The 13,089-nt window shown below is 38.9% G+C and overlaps 2 long non-coding RNA genes across 6 annotated transcripts in view; one reads left to right on the top strand and one right to left on the bottom strand.

The window, feature by feature from the left end:
• The window catches only part of LOC140693786 (uncharacterized), a 252,854-nt gene that overhangs the window by 110,119 nt on the left and 129,646 nt on the right, over positions 1 to 13,089 (bottom strand). The gene's annotated exons all lie outside the window — the stretch shown is intronic.
• LOC140693779 (uncharacterized) overlaps positions 1 to 13,089 on the top strand; it is a 72,719-nt gene that overhangs the window by 3,829 nt on the left and 55,801 nt on the right. For all 5 annotated transcript variants that reach the window (XR_012069483.1, XR_012069479.1, XR_012069481.1 and 2 more), the window contains exon 3: positions 12,156 to 12,276. This is a non-coding gene — a long non-coding RNA (uncharacterized lncRNA). The remainder of the gene's footprint in view (positions 1 to 12,155; positions 12,277 to 13,089) is intronic.

The following is a 13,089-nucleotide window of genomic DNA, read 5'->3' as shown; positions in this document are numbered from 1 at the left end:
TTCTCCTGCCTGTTATATATCTTGCAGTCATGGTTAAGGGCAAGGCGTCGAGACACTGCCTATCTGGGATTGATTCCCTCACTTGCTAACCATGTAACCAGGATATTTAATCACTTTGAAACTCAATTTCTTCATATACAAAAAGTGGTACTATACACCTCAAAGACTGTGAGCATTTAGTGATAAAATATATGAAGAACTTAGAATAGTGACCGGCCTATTTTGCATTCTTCATTTTGACTTCTGTATTTTCATTCTCTTTTAAACAATTACATTAGAGATTACTGTTGAATTTTAATGAACACCCTAGATATTGAAGATTAAAATGTTACTTAACTCATACATTGAATTTTATATACCAAATGATATCTTTATTTTGTTTCCATAAATTCTGTATAGTTCTTAAAAAAAATTGATCTGTTTTCTTTTTCATGATGTCCTTATTGTTCACTATGTTATATAAGATTCATTTTATCTTTTTTAAAATTTTTTATTGATTTATAAACATTTTACAATGTTGTGTCTAATTCCAGTGTTCAGCACAATTTTTCAGTCATTCATGGACATATACACAATCATTGTCACTTTTTTTCTCTGTGATTTATCATAATATTTTGTGTATATTTCCCTGTGCTATACAGTGTAATCTTGTTTATCCATTCTACAATTTTAAAATCCCAGTCCATCCCTTCCCACCCTCCACCACCCTGGTAACCACAAGTCTGTATTCTCTTTCTGTGAGTCTATTTCTGTCCTGTATTTATGCTTTGTTTTTGTTTGTTTTTGTTTTTGTTTTTTAGATTCCACATATGAGCGATCTCATATGGTATTTTTATTTCTCTTTCTGGCATACTTCACTTAGAATGACGTTCTTCAGGAGCATCCATGTTGCTGCAAATGGCATTATGTTGTCGGTTTTTATGGATGAAAAGAAATCCATTGTATAAATATACCACATCTTCTTTATCCAGTCACCTGTTGATGGACATTTAGGCTGTTTCCATGTTTTGGCTATTATGAATAGTGCTGCTATGAATATTGGGGTGCAGGTGTCATCCTGAAGGAGATTTCCTTGTGGATACAAGCCCAGGAGTGGGATTCCTGGTTCATATGATAAGTCTATTCCTAGTCTTTTGAGGAATCTCCACACTGTTTTCCATAGTGGCTGCACCAAACTGCATTCCCACCAGCAGTGTAGGAGGATTTCCCTTTCTCCACAGCCTCTCCAGCATTTGTCATTTTTGGATTTTTGAATGACGGCCATTCTGACTGGTGTGAGGTGATACCTCATTGCAGTTTTGATTTGCATTTCTCTGATAATTAGTGATATTGAACATTTTTTCATGTGCTTTTTGATCATTTCTATGTCTTCCTTGGAGAATTGCTTGTTTAGGTCTTCTGCTCATTTTTGGATTGGGTTGTTTAATTTTTCTTATTGAGTCGTATGAGCTGCTTATATATTCTGGAGATCAAGCCTTTGTCGGTTTCACTTGCAAAAATTTTCTCCCATTCCGTAGGTATTCTTCTTGTTTTACTTCTGGTTTCCTTTGCTCTGCAGAAGCTTGTAAGTTTCATTAGGTCCCATTTGTTTATTCTTGCTTTTATTTCTTCTAGGAGAAAATTTTTGAAATGTATGTCAGATAATGTTTTGCCTATGTTTTCCTCTAGGAGGTTTATTGTATCTTGTCTTATGTTTAAATTTTTAATCCATTTTGTGTTGATTTTTGTATATGGTGTAAGGGAGTGTTCTAGCTTCATTGTTTTACATGCTGCTGTCCAGTTTTCCCAACACCATTTGCTGAAGAGACTGTCTTTATTCCATTGTATATTCTTGCCTCCTTTGTTGAAGATGAGTTGACCAAAAGTAAGTGGGTTCATTTCTGGGCTTTCTATTCTGTTCCATTGGTCTATATGTCTGTTTTGGTACCAATACCATGCTGTCTTGATGACTATAGCTGTATAGTATTTCTGAAGCCTGGGAGAGTTATTCCTCCAGCCTCTTTCTTTCTCTTCAGTAATGCTTTGGCAATTCTAGGTCTTTGATGGTTCCATAATTTTTATTATGATTTGTTCTAGTTCTGTGAAATATGTCCTGGGTATTTGGATAGGGATTGCATTAAATCTGTAGATTGCCTTGGGCAGTGTGACCATTTTAAAAATATTGATTCTTTCAATCCAAGAGCATGAAATATCTTTCCATTTTTTAAAGTCTTCTTTAATTTCCTTCATCAATGGTTTATAGTTTTCTGTGTATAATATTTCACCTCCTTGGTTAGATTTATTCCCAGATATTTTATTACTTTGGGTGCTATTTTAAAGGGGATTGTTTCTTTACTTTCTTTTTCTGTTGATTTATCGTTAGTGTAAAGAAATGCAACTGATTTTTGAACGTTAATTTTGTAATCAGCTACTTTGCTGAATTCTTCAATCAGCTCTGGAAGCTTTTTGGTGTACCTTTTAGGGTTTTGTATATATAGTAACATGTCATCAGCATTTAATGACAGTTTTACCTCTTCTTTTCCAATTTGGATCCCTTTTATTTTTTCTCTTGCCTGACTGCTGTGGCTAGGACTTCCAGGACTATGTTGAATTGGAGTGGTGATAGTGGGCATCCTTGTCTTGTCCCAGATTTTAGTGGGAAGTTTTTGTGTTTTTCACCGCTGAGTACTATGCTGGCTGTAGGTTTGTCATATATAGCTTTTATTATGTTGAGATATGTTCCCTCTATACCCACTTTGGCGAGAGTTTTTATTATAAATGGATGTTGAATTTTATCAAATTCTTTTTCTGCATCGATTGAGATGATCATGTGTTTTCTGTCCTTTCTCTTGTTGATATGATGTATTACATTGATTGATTTCCGTATGTTCAACCAGCCTTGTGTCCTTGGGATGAACCCCACTTGGTCATGATGTATAATATTTTTTATGTGTTGTTGGGTTCTATTTGCTAAAGTTTTGGTGAGGATTTTGGCGTCTATGTTCATCAGTGATATTGGCCTATAATTCCCTTTTTTTGTAGTGCCTTTGCCTGGTTTTGGTATCAGGGTGATGGTGGCTTCATAGAATGAGTTTGGGAGTATTCCCTCCTTTTCAATTGTCTGGAAGAGTTTGAGAAAGACTGGTATGAGTTCTTCTTTGTATGTTTGGTAGAATTCCCCAGTGAAGCCATCCGGTCCTGGACTTTTATTTGTAGTGAGGTTTTTAATTGCTATAACTATTTCTTTCTAGTGATCGGATTGTTCAACTGTTCAGTTTCTTCTTGATTCAGTTTTGTTGGACAGTAGATTTCCAGAAACTTGTCCACCTCCTCTAGGTTATCCAGTTTGTTTCCATGTAGTTTTTCATAATATTCTCGTATGATATTCTGTATTTCTATTTTGTTTGTTGTAATTTCTGCATTTTCCTTTCTTATTTTGCTAATTTGTGGTCTCTCTTTTTTCTTCTTTGTGAGTTTGGCCAGAGGTTTGTCGATTTTATTTACTTTTTCAAAAAACCAGCTTTTGGTTTGGTTGATTTTTTTCTATGGTCTTGTTAATCTCTATTGTATTTAATTCCTCTCTCATCTTAATTATTTCCTTCCTTCTGCTGCTTTTTGGGCTTTTTGTTCTTCTTTTTCTAATTGATTCAGTTGGTGGGTTAACTTCTTTATTTGAGATTGTTCTTCTTTTTTGAGGAAGGCCTGTATCGCTATAAACTTCCATCTTATCACTACCTTTGCTGTGTCCCATAGGTTTTTAGTGGTTGTGCTTTCATTATCATTTGTTTCAAGGTATTTCTTAATTTCAGCTTTGATTTCCTCATTGATCCATTGTTTTTTTCAATAACATATTGTTCAATCTCCATGCTTTCCTTTTTTTCTCCTTTGTTTCACCGTTGTTGATTTCTAGTTTCATGGCATTGTGGTCAGTAAAGATGCTTGAGATACCTTCTATCTTCTTAAAATTGTTCAGGTTTCTTTTGTGCCCAAGTACATGGTCGATCCTGGAAAATGTTCCATGTGCGCTTGAAAAGAATTTATATCCTATTTTGGGGGTGTAATGCTCTGAAAATATCCACCAAATCTAGTTTTTCTATTGTAGTATTTAATTTCTCTGTTGCCTTGTTTATTTTCTGTCTGGAAGATCTGTCTAGTGATGTTATTGCAGTGTTAAAATCTCCAACTATGATTGTATCCCCATTAATATCCCCCTTTATCTCTGTTAGTAATTCTTGTATGTACTTAGGTGTTCCTATATTGGGTGAATATATATTAACGAGAGTAATATCTTCATCTTGTATCACTCCTTTAATCAATATAAAATGTCCTTCTTTATCTTTCTTTATGGCCTTTGTTTTAAAGTCTGTTTTGTCTGAAATCAGTATTGAAATACCTTCTATTTTGGCTTTTCCATGTGCATGGAATATCCTTTTCCATCCTTTCGCTCTCAATCTATATGTTTCCTTCTCCCTAAAGTGGGTCTCTTTTATGCAGCATATTGAAGGTTCTTGCTTTATTATCCAGTCTGCCACTCTATGTCTTTTGACTGGAGCATTTAGTCCATTAACATTTACAGTAATTAATTATAGATGTGTGTTTATTGCCATTTTAAACTTATCTTTGCAGTTGAATTGGTATATCCTCTTTGTTCCTTTCTTCTTCCTTTTGTGGTTTCATAATTTTCCTTTGTATTATCATTGATTTTAGTTAATTTTTGTGACTCCCTTGTAAATTTTTGGCTTGTGGTTATCCTTTTTTTTAATCTATTAACCCATTACTATAACTGTTTGTATTAAACTGATAGTAACATGATCTCAAACCCATCCTATCGTTAAAACATTTAAAAAAGAAAGAAAAAATATTCTATATTTCCCTGCCTCCCTCTCCCACTCTCAGTGATTTGCATGTCTTCTTTTATAATTTCGTGTTTACTTTATTTGTAATTCATGAATTATCACCTTTCCAGTTGTGAGTTTCTCATTTCTGTAGCATTCTGCTTCTTTTCTATTTAGAATAGCCCTTTCAGTATTTCTTTTAGCATGGGTTTAGTGTTGGTAAACTCCTGCAGCTTATTTTTGTCTGTGAAACTCTTTATTTTTCCTTCTATCCTAAAGGATAGCCTTGCTGGATAAAGTATCCTAGGTTGCATCTTTTTTTCATTCAGGGCTTTGAATATATCTTGCCACTCCCTTCTGGCCTGTAGTATTTGTGTGCAGAAATCAGCTGAGAGCCTTATGGGGGTTGCCTTGTAACTTAATCTTTGCTTTTCTCTTGCTGCCTTTAGAATCATTTCTTTATCCTTGACTATGGCCATCTTGATTATGATATGTCTTGGTGTGGGTATATTTGGGTTCTTCCTGTTTGGGACCCTCTGAGCTTCCTGTACTTGGATATCTGATTCCTTCTTTAAGTTTGGGAAGTTTTCAGTCATGATTTCTTCAAAAACCTTTTCAATCCCCTTTGATCCTTCTTCCCCTTCTGGGAACCCTATTATGCGAAGATTGGTACACTTTATATTATCCCATAAGTCCCTTATGCTATTTTCATTATTTTTTTATTTGCTTATCTTGTAGTTCTTCTGAATGGTTGCTTTCTATTGCCCTGTCTTCTAGATCACTAATTCATTCCTCTGCATTATCTACTCGGCTTTGCACAGCTATTAGGTCATTCCTCATCTCTGTCAATGAGTTTACCCATTCTACTTGGCTCTTCTTTATAGCTTCAATTTCATTTTTGACATATTTTATATCTCTAAGCACTATCTCTTTTAATTCCTTCAGCAATTTGCTCACTCCTTTTTTGAAATCTTGATCCAGTAGTCTATCGATATCTATTTCATTGATCTTTCTTTCAGGGGATTTCTCTTGTTCTTTTAATTGAGAAAGGTTTCTCTGCTTCCTCATCTTGCTCATACCTCTGTGGCACTGTGGTTTATGGAGTATCAGTTGTCTAATTTGGATCTTAAGTATTTTATCTATCTAATGCCCATTTAGGAATAGAACTTAGGAAAGAAAAGGAAAAAATAAGAGAGGGAGAACGAATTTTATAAGAAGGGAGAAAGAGGGTTTGAAACAGTGTATAATGAATAATAGATGCGCGAGTTGAAGCAGAGAATTAATCGGGTTGAGACGTCGTTTTAAAATCTTTAAAATATAAGGGGGGGAGATGAATAGATGTATTTGAAACCTGTGTCTAATCAATAACAGGACATCAAAACCCAAGAGAAATAGAAATGAATTAAGAAGTAAAAATTATGAGAGTAATAGAAAATAGAACAGGTAAAAACAGATTTTAAAAAAAAGGGGGGGTTGTCGGTGTTCTCCTGGAGTCTGTGTGCTTTTAATGTGAAGTTCTTCTGTCTTCGTCCTGTTTTGGAAGCTCAGCTTGTTTTCATAGGCCCTCCGTTGGCGCCCTCTTCTGTACTGCTCCCAGCACCTGTCGGCAAGCAGACCGCACCTCCTCCTAACACGGGGTCAGGTGCAGCTCTCCTCTGCTGTCAGCGGGCGGGCGGGTCACTGCCCCTCCGAATGGCGCAGTCAGATGTTGCAGACTGGCCAGGCAGGAGGGCCGGTCGTGCCCCCTCCCAGCACCTCGGTCAGGGGCTGTGTTCCTGCCCGACAGGCGGGGGGCCGCTCTCCCTCTACCTGCGCCACCGGTAGCTCAGCTGCTCTGTGCAGCTGCGCTCTCCGCCCTGATCGGCGCTCCGCACTTGTGCTCCGGGAAGACCGAGGGACAGCCTTGTCCCTGCTCAGGGCCAAAACCCAGCTCCTTCTTTGTCTTTGTGAAGCAAGTTCTCTGAGGGACCAGGATGGAAGGATCCTATCTGCCCCGGGATGTAGGCCCGTCTCAGTCTGGCCCTTGAGGCTGCTAAGCCCTTCGGTGCGGATGCAGGTTTCGCCCCCGCCCCCGCCTGGATGCTCAGAACAGGACGATATGGCGGCTCTGCCTGAGCCCCACCTCTCTTCCCCCAAAAAGTTTCCGTGGGTTTTCAGAGATGGGGGTATGCAACCTTCCCCCCAAGAGCACATCAACCTTGCTGTTTTATGCTGGGCCCAGGTTGTTCTGCCCTGTACACCCACAGCCACGGCGCTCAGCCACTTGCAGTCCCCTGGGGCTGCCTCCGTGCAGCCGCCCCCGTCCTCCGCCCGGCTTGTGCAACATGGCCCTGCCCGCCGCTGCCGGCCCACGTCTCAGGCTGGGCTTCGGGGGTACGCTCTGTGCCCGTTTAACATAGTTCTCTCAGACAAGGGCTGCTCTGTACAGATGCGAGCCCCGGAGTTTCCCCCTCCTCCCCGCTGGCCTCTTAGTTGGAGAGGGGAGACCAGCGAGCGAGCGTCAGTCCTCCTTTGCCGCTCCCATCCCGCGGGAACCCTCCCGCGGTGCTTTGCCTTTTGTTCTTTCTTTTTTCCTTTTCTCCTACCAGATTTTTGGCATCTTTATCTTTTGAAGACGGCGATGTTCTGTCGGAGTTTCGCAGGTGCTCATGTTGGCTGAGTGGGTCTGTAGATGTGGGTCTTGGTGTATTTATGGGAGAGGGTGACTTACGAGCGTCCTTCTACTCCTCCATCTTCTCCGTCTTTTCAGATCCTTTATTCACTTTTTAATTGAGTTCTCTTTTTATTGTGGATTTGTAGGAGGTTTTTTTTATTTGAAGATATAAATTCCTAATCAGATAAATGATTTGAAAAAATGTTCTCCTGTCTGTTGTTTTTTCACTTTCTGGATGGTATCCTTTGAAGCAAAGTTTTACATTTTGATGAATTCCAATTTATCACTCTTTTCTTTGTTCCTTGTGCTTTGGGGTAATAGTTAAAATCTGAGGTATTTTATTTAAACGTTTATATATAAAATAACTTAATTCTTAGGACCATTCAAGGAGACGGGTGCTGTTGTTGCCCCAGTCTATGGATAGGAGACTGAGATGCAGAAAACTTCACTGACATATCAGTGTCACAGCTACCCAGTGCTGTGGGAGTTCAGACCCTCATGTTTGTCCCCAGCATCTTTGATGTTCACCAACATGCTCCACTCCTTCCTGGATTCGTTAATGAAAAAGTCTTTCCTTTTTTGATTTCTTGTTAGTTTGTTTTCTCATTGGGGACCTCATCCCTTCATTTTCCTTGCAGAGATCAGTGTAGGTTTATTTTAGGTCTCATGTAGGCGGAAACATTTCTATCAGTTTACTTCTTTGTTACTCACTCTCGAGTGATGATTGATGCTAGTTGACCTAATCAATTCATGCTCAAGCCTTTCCTGCTCATCACACTCACTAAAAACAGAGCCATGACTTACAGAATGCTCAAAGAAGAATGTACCTGAGTGATTTTATTTTTCTAACAATCAAACCAATCAAATAAAAACCCCGGTGTTGACACAGATTATAAGCCCTCCAGAATAGGGTCACTGTCTTCCTTGTATTTCATTTGTTTTGTCACAGTGTCTGGATAATGCCTTGCTGTCCAGCAGTTTTGTGAGGATATGGTGCTCGTGAATCATTGTAAGGACAGAATTTTGACAACAGACTGTGTTGTTCATTTCACGAGGGAAAAGATCATATAGAAATACTGCTCAGATATATTTAAAAATTAAACTTGGAATTTTGAAAAGAGTTCAAGAAACCATACAAAGATCTTTTCCACTAATTTTAGGTCTATCTTAGACACATTATGGTTATATAGCAGAGTAACTTATCAACTAGATTTGACAAGAGGTGTGTATTATTGATTATTTGTTTTAGTTGAAATATTCTACCTGGGATAAAGTAATCAATGCCCATAAATGAACATATATGTTTGTATTTCTATGCAACATGGGAGCAGACTTCATATGTTTCTGTATAATATATATGACTGTGTGTTTTAATCTGTCTGTCTGTTTTTATAGTTTTTCAGCAATGTTGTAACTTTAGAATTCTTCTAAGATATGCACTCCCGATACTACTGCAGTTTGTACTGTGTATCCTGTCTTATGCATGGGATTCCACTGTCCCCTCACTGAGGAATTTCCTCTCCTATTGAGTTAGTAGCAGAGTTAAAGGAACTGTGATTTCTAGGCCTTTGCTCTCCATGTGTTTGCTGTGGGCTGTCAATCACGATTTTCCCTTTGAGTTTTCATTGTTCAATTAGAATTTTTGAAAATAACTGTTAATATGTTTCACCGGTCTCCCTAGAAACTTGATGTATTTCTGCTATTCGGTTTTCAATTTATAAAAATTGTAAATGCACACTTGTTTTAAAGTAGTCCCTTTTCACTAGATATTTATTTATCTCTTTATAGTTAAAATAATTTTTTCCCATTGAATGAATCGGTGTGCATGATTTAAAAGATACCTTACTTTATATTTTTCTTATTCTTTCAGGTATATTCATTGTACACAATTTAGAAAATAAGGATAAACAAAGTAATAACTTAAAAATGGCCTCTAATATCATCTGGAGGTACAGCTGTAGGGTTTGAAATTGAGAATTACAAGTCCTCTCACGTTGTTCTTCTTTTTCAAGTACGTTTTGGTTACTGAGACCCTCGAATTCCCATATGAATTGTAGCAGCAACTAGTCAGTTTCTGCAGAGGAGCCCGCTGGGATTGTGATCGAGACCACGTTGAATATACGGATCGCTCTTGGGAGCACTGCCATTCCAAGAGCACTTTCTTTTGATAGAGGAATGTGTGTGGAGTGTCTGTCCTGGTATTTAGGTCTTCTTTAATTTTGTTTCAACAATGCATAGAGTTTACAGAGTATTATTTTACTTTTTTTCTTTGCCTTTATACTGAGGACAAGTGTGCAAGGTACCGGGATCAGAAGTGTATTTGAGCCCCGCCACTTGCTGCCAACATGGACGCTGCACTCTTGCTTTGCCCTCTGTAAAATCTTGCATGAAATGAGACGTCGGTAATTCTCTCTTGAATGAATGATTATATGATTGTTGGATGATGCTTGAGAGTCCTTGTGATGATGTCATTTTCCCAGCCTTTCCCCTCTTTTTAACTATGCCGTTTCTCTTCCTTTCCTCCAGCCTGGTTTTCAGCCTGCCTGTGGCATTGATTTTCCCTGTCTGTAAACTCATCCTTTCACTGGTTCATGATAATGTTAAATGGGGACTGCGAAAACTTTCTAGATGACAAGAAAGAGCAAATCGATTGCATGCTAGTATTTTTAGAGTGTGTTATTCTTTTATCGATTGAAATTAAATCAGGCTGACCCCCTGAGCCCTCCCGTGAGCTGTTTTCGCCTTCCTACATGTGATAGTGCTCTTGTTGCTGCATGTGCCCTACCCCCAGTCTTGGTTTTGGAGTAGAGTAAGTCACCATCAGTGGAGCCCTCTCTTTAAAAGTTGAAGAGAACATTTGCCCCTTCTCTCTCATTGGGGACTTGGATGAGATGAGGTACCAAATAAAGAATGGAGCCCCACCTCATTCTGACCCCTGCTCTTTCCATTGCTTTCTCCAGGGGAAAAGAGCACAATTCAACAATATAAAGATTAATTGTGAGCTAATGAGATAGACAAGACAACCGAATATTTATTAAATATCCTTTCATGTCGGAAACAAATGGATTATACACACAAAAAGCACACAAAGCACGGTAGTAACTTGATTACAAATGTGGGTCCGAGTTCAAGTCCTGCTCTGGAGTGACCAGTCCTGTGAGATGGAGAACTGGTAGGTCAGCTTAGCCTCTCCTGGACTTGTTTTCTGTCCTGCACTGATGGGGCTCCCAAGGCATCCCTCCCCCGTAAATGTGCTCAAGGGTGTAAATGACGTGCGTGGGGAGCCCCAGCACAGCTGCTCATTTCTCCTAAGAGCAGGATAGAATGGATTTGCGGAGATGGCTTTATGACCACACCGTGTAGACTCTCAGTGTTCCAAAGGGATGCTTTGTGGTTTGGAGATGGGATTCTCACTTCTGTAAATACCCAATGATTGTGTTATAGCGCTCATCTGATTTGAATCTATTCTTTAGAAAGTACATATTGTAGATAATATTTTCCAAGAATGCGTGCTTTTTTCTTTTATTATTTATAGTTCTACCCTCTCATCTCTTGGTGTGACTTTACATGGAATCCTGGAAACAGCCCTAAGCTACTTGCCTCTTCACACTTCTCTGTGGTGGTTTTCTTACCTGACTAGAAGAGGATTTTATATAGGAAATTTTCTTTGTTCCCCTTTTCTTGAAGTCTCTCTGTCTGTCTGCCCATCTCTCACCTGTCCATCTGTCCATTTCTCTACCCACTCATTCTTCTGACTTGTTCCAAGTAGCACTTCAGGCAGCTTAAAGAAGAACAGATGCCAAATAAACAGGTGAGAAAATGGGGCCAAGTTCAGACAGTGAGGTTAGGAGGCAAGCCTGTGTGAGGGTTGCAGGCGTGAGACACACGCCTCTGCCCTGTGCCTTATAAGATGGACATCAAGAGTGTGCACGAGGCTCCCAGCAGACACAGGGAAACAGGGTTTGTGGGAGATGCTCGCTGGCTGTGAAATAAATAAGTGGCTAAGGAGAAGCCCAACATTTCCAGCTACTAAGGCTTAGGAGAATATTTTGATTGTCTTCCAGAATCAGAGTATTTCATCTTTTATTTGTCAGAGTTCTACATATAGTTGGTTACATTCTATACCTGGAAATTTCTCCCAAACTCCTTCCTACGTGAGTCCCATGGCTCGGGAATGGGGCGGTTCTGCTCATTGACTGTATTTGGACAGAAAAAGAAAATGACAGCCTCCAAGGAGCCTGGGATTTGTCAGTTATGTTTTGTCAGTGCTGTAGATTTCAGAGAATGCTTTCACAGTTTCTCTCCATCTGAGGCAGCAGCGTGCTCTCTTAACAGCATTAGGAGCTCAGTGCCACGGGATGGTGGGGGCTGACTGCACTGCCGTCAAGACATCTAAGGTAGTCACTACAGGCGTGGTGCTTTTACATATGCATTTCATATTCTTTAATAGAAGGTTTCAACAGGAAGTTAATTAACTGAGTTAATTAACATTTAATAAATATGATGCTTTGTTGAAAAGACAGTTATAGGCAAAATATAAGCTGTAAAGATTTTAAGAACAGTTTCATTACTGAAATTTCATTAGGGAAGATTCACAGTTTATCTTATTTATGCCTCTCTTTTAAAGTAACAAAGAAACAAGACAGAAAAAGCAGAAGATGATTTCTGTTCTTCCTCTCGGCTTGCAGGTGCCCTCACCTCCAGTGGCATCCATCCAGACACCAGCACTGACACTGGCCGTGCTCAGAACTGCCTCAGCCCTGAAGACACAACTGACAAATAGAAGGGGGCCGCGTCCTGTTACAGCAGGTGATCTCAGTTTGTGGGTCGTTATGTAACTGCGCTGTGTTTATCAGGATCGCCCTTTCTACATTGCGTGACGTTGCTGCGGTGTCTCCTAGTTACTTGTTTCTGTATGTACTCGTGTATTTTCTCCAATGAGTGGTACTACACTTCTTAAAATGTTTTTTTAGATGAAAAATAGTGTATTTAATATAATAAGTCTGAGAAAAGGGACAAAATGGACTATCCTGGTCCCACAATTCAGAGATAATAATTAACACTTTAACATCTATTTTCTGTTCTTTTCGTCAGTGTGTATCAATTATCTCATAAAAACCAGCGAACACGCTGGGCCTCTTTACTGTGTGGAGACTTCCATTTTCCATTTGGCTTTTTATGTGTTTTTCTACAATATTCTAACTCCCCTGGCATGATTTTTAATGACCAGTATAGCATTCTGTCTTGTGGAGACATCGTCCATTTTACTTCGGACTTAAATTAACCTTTAAATTCCAAGTATACTTTACTGAAATACCAAAAAGAGAACTGTGGTGGTACCGATAGACCCCTATATTACTTCCCCTTATTTCCTGAGGGTAAAAGCTGTTGACAATGTGGTATATATATTTCATGAAATTTATGCCTATGACATATATATATATATATGTATATATATATATATACACATACATACATAGATACATACATGAATCTGAGAAATCCATGTATATGTGTGTGCATATATGCTTTATTGAAAAATAAGGTCATACTATATGTTTTCTGCAGCTCGCTTTATTCACTCAGGTGTATATCATAGACATCCTCCCAATCCAGACTCAC

The sequence above is a fragment of the Vicugna pacos genome, unplaced genomic scaffold (assembly GCF_048564905.1).
Source record: "Vicugna pacos unplaced genomic scaffold, VicPac4 scaffold_20, whole genome shotgun sequence".
Lineage (NCBI taxonomy): Eukaryota > Metazoa > Chordata > Mammalia > Artiodactyla > Camelidae > Vicugna > Vicugna pacos.
Note: the sequence above shows the minus strand (reverse complement) of the source record. Positions and strands in the feature narration are given on the sequence as shown.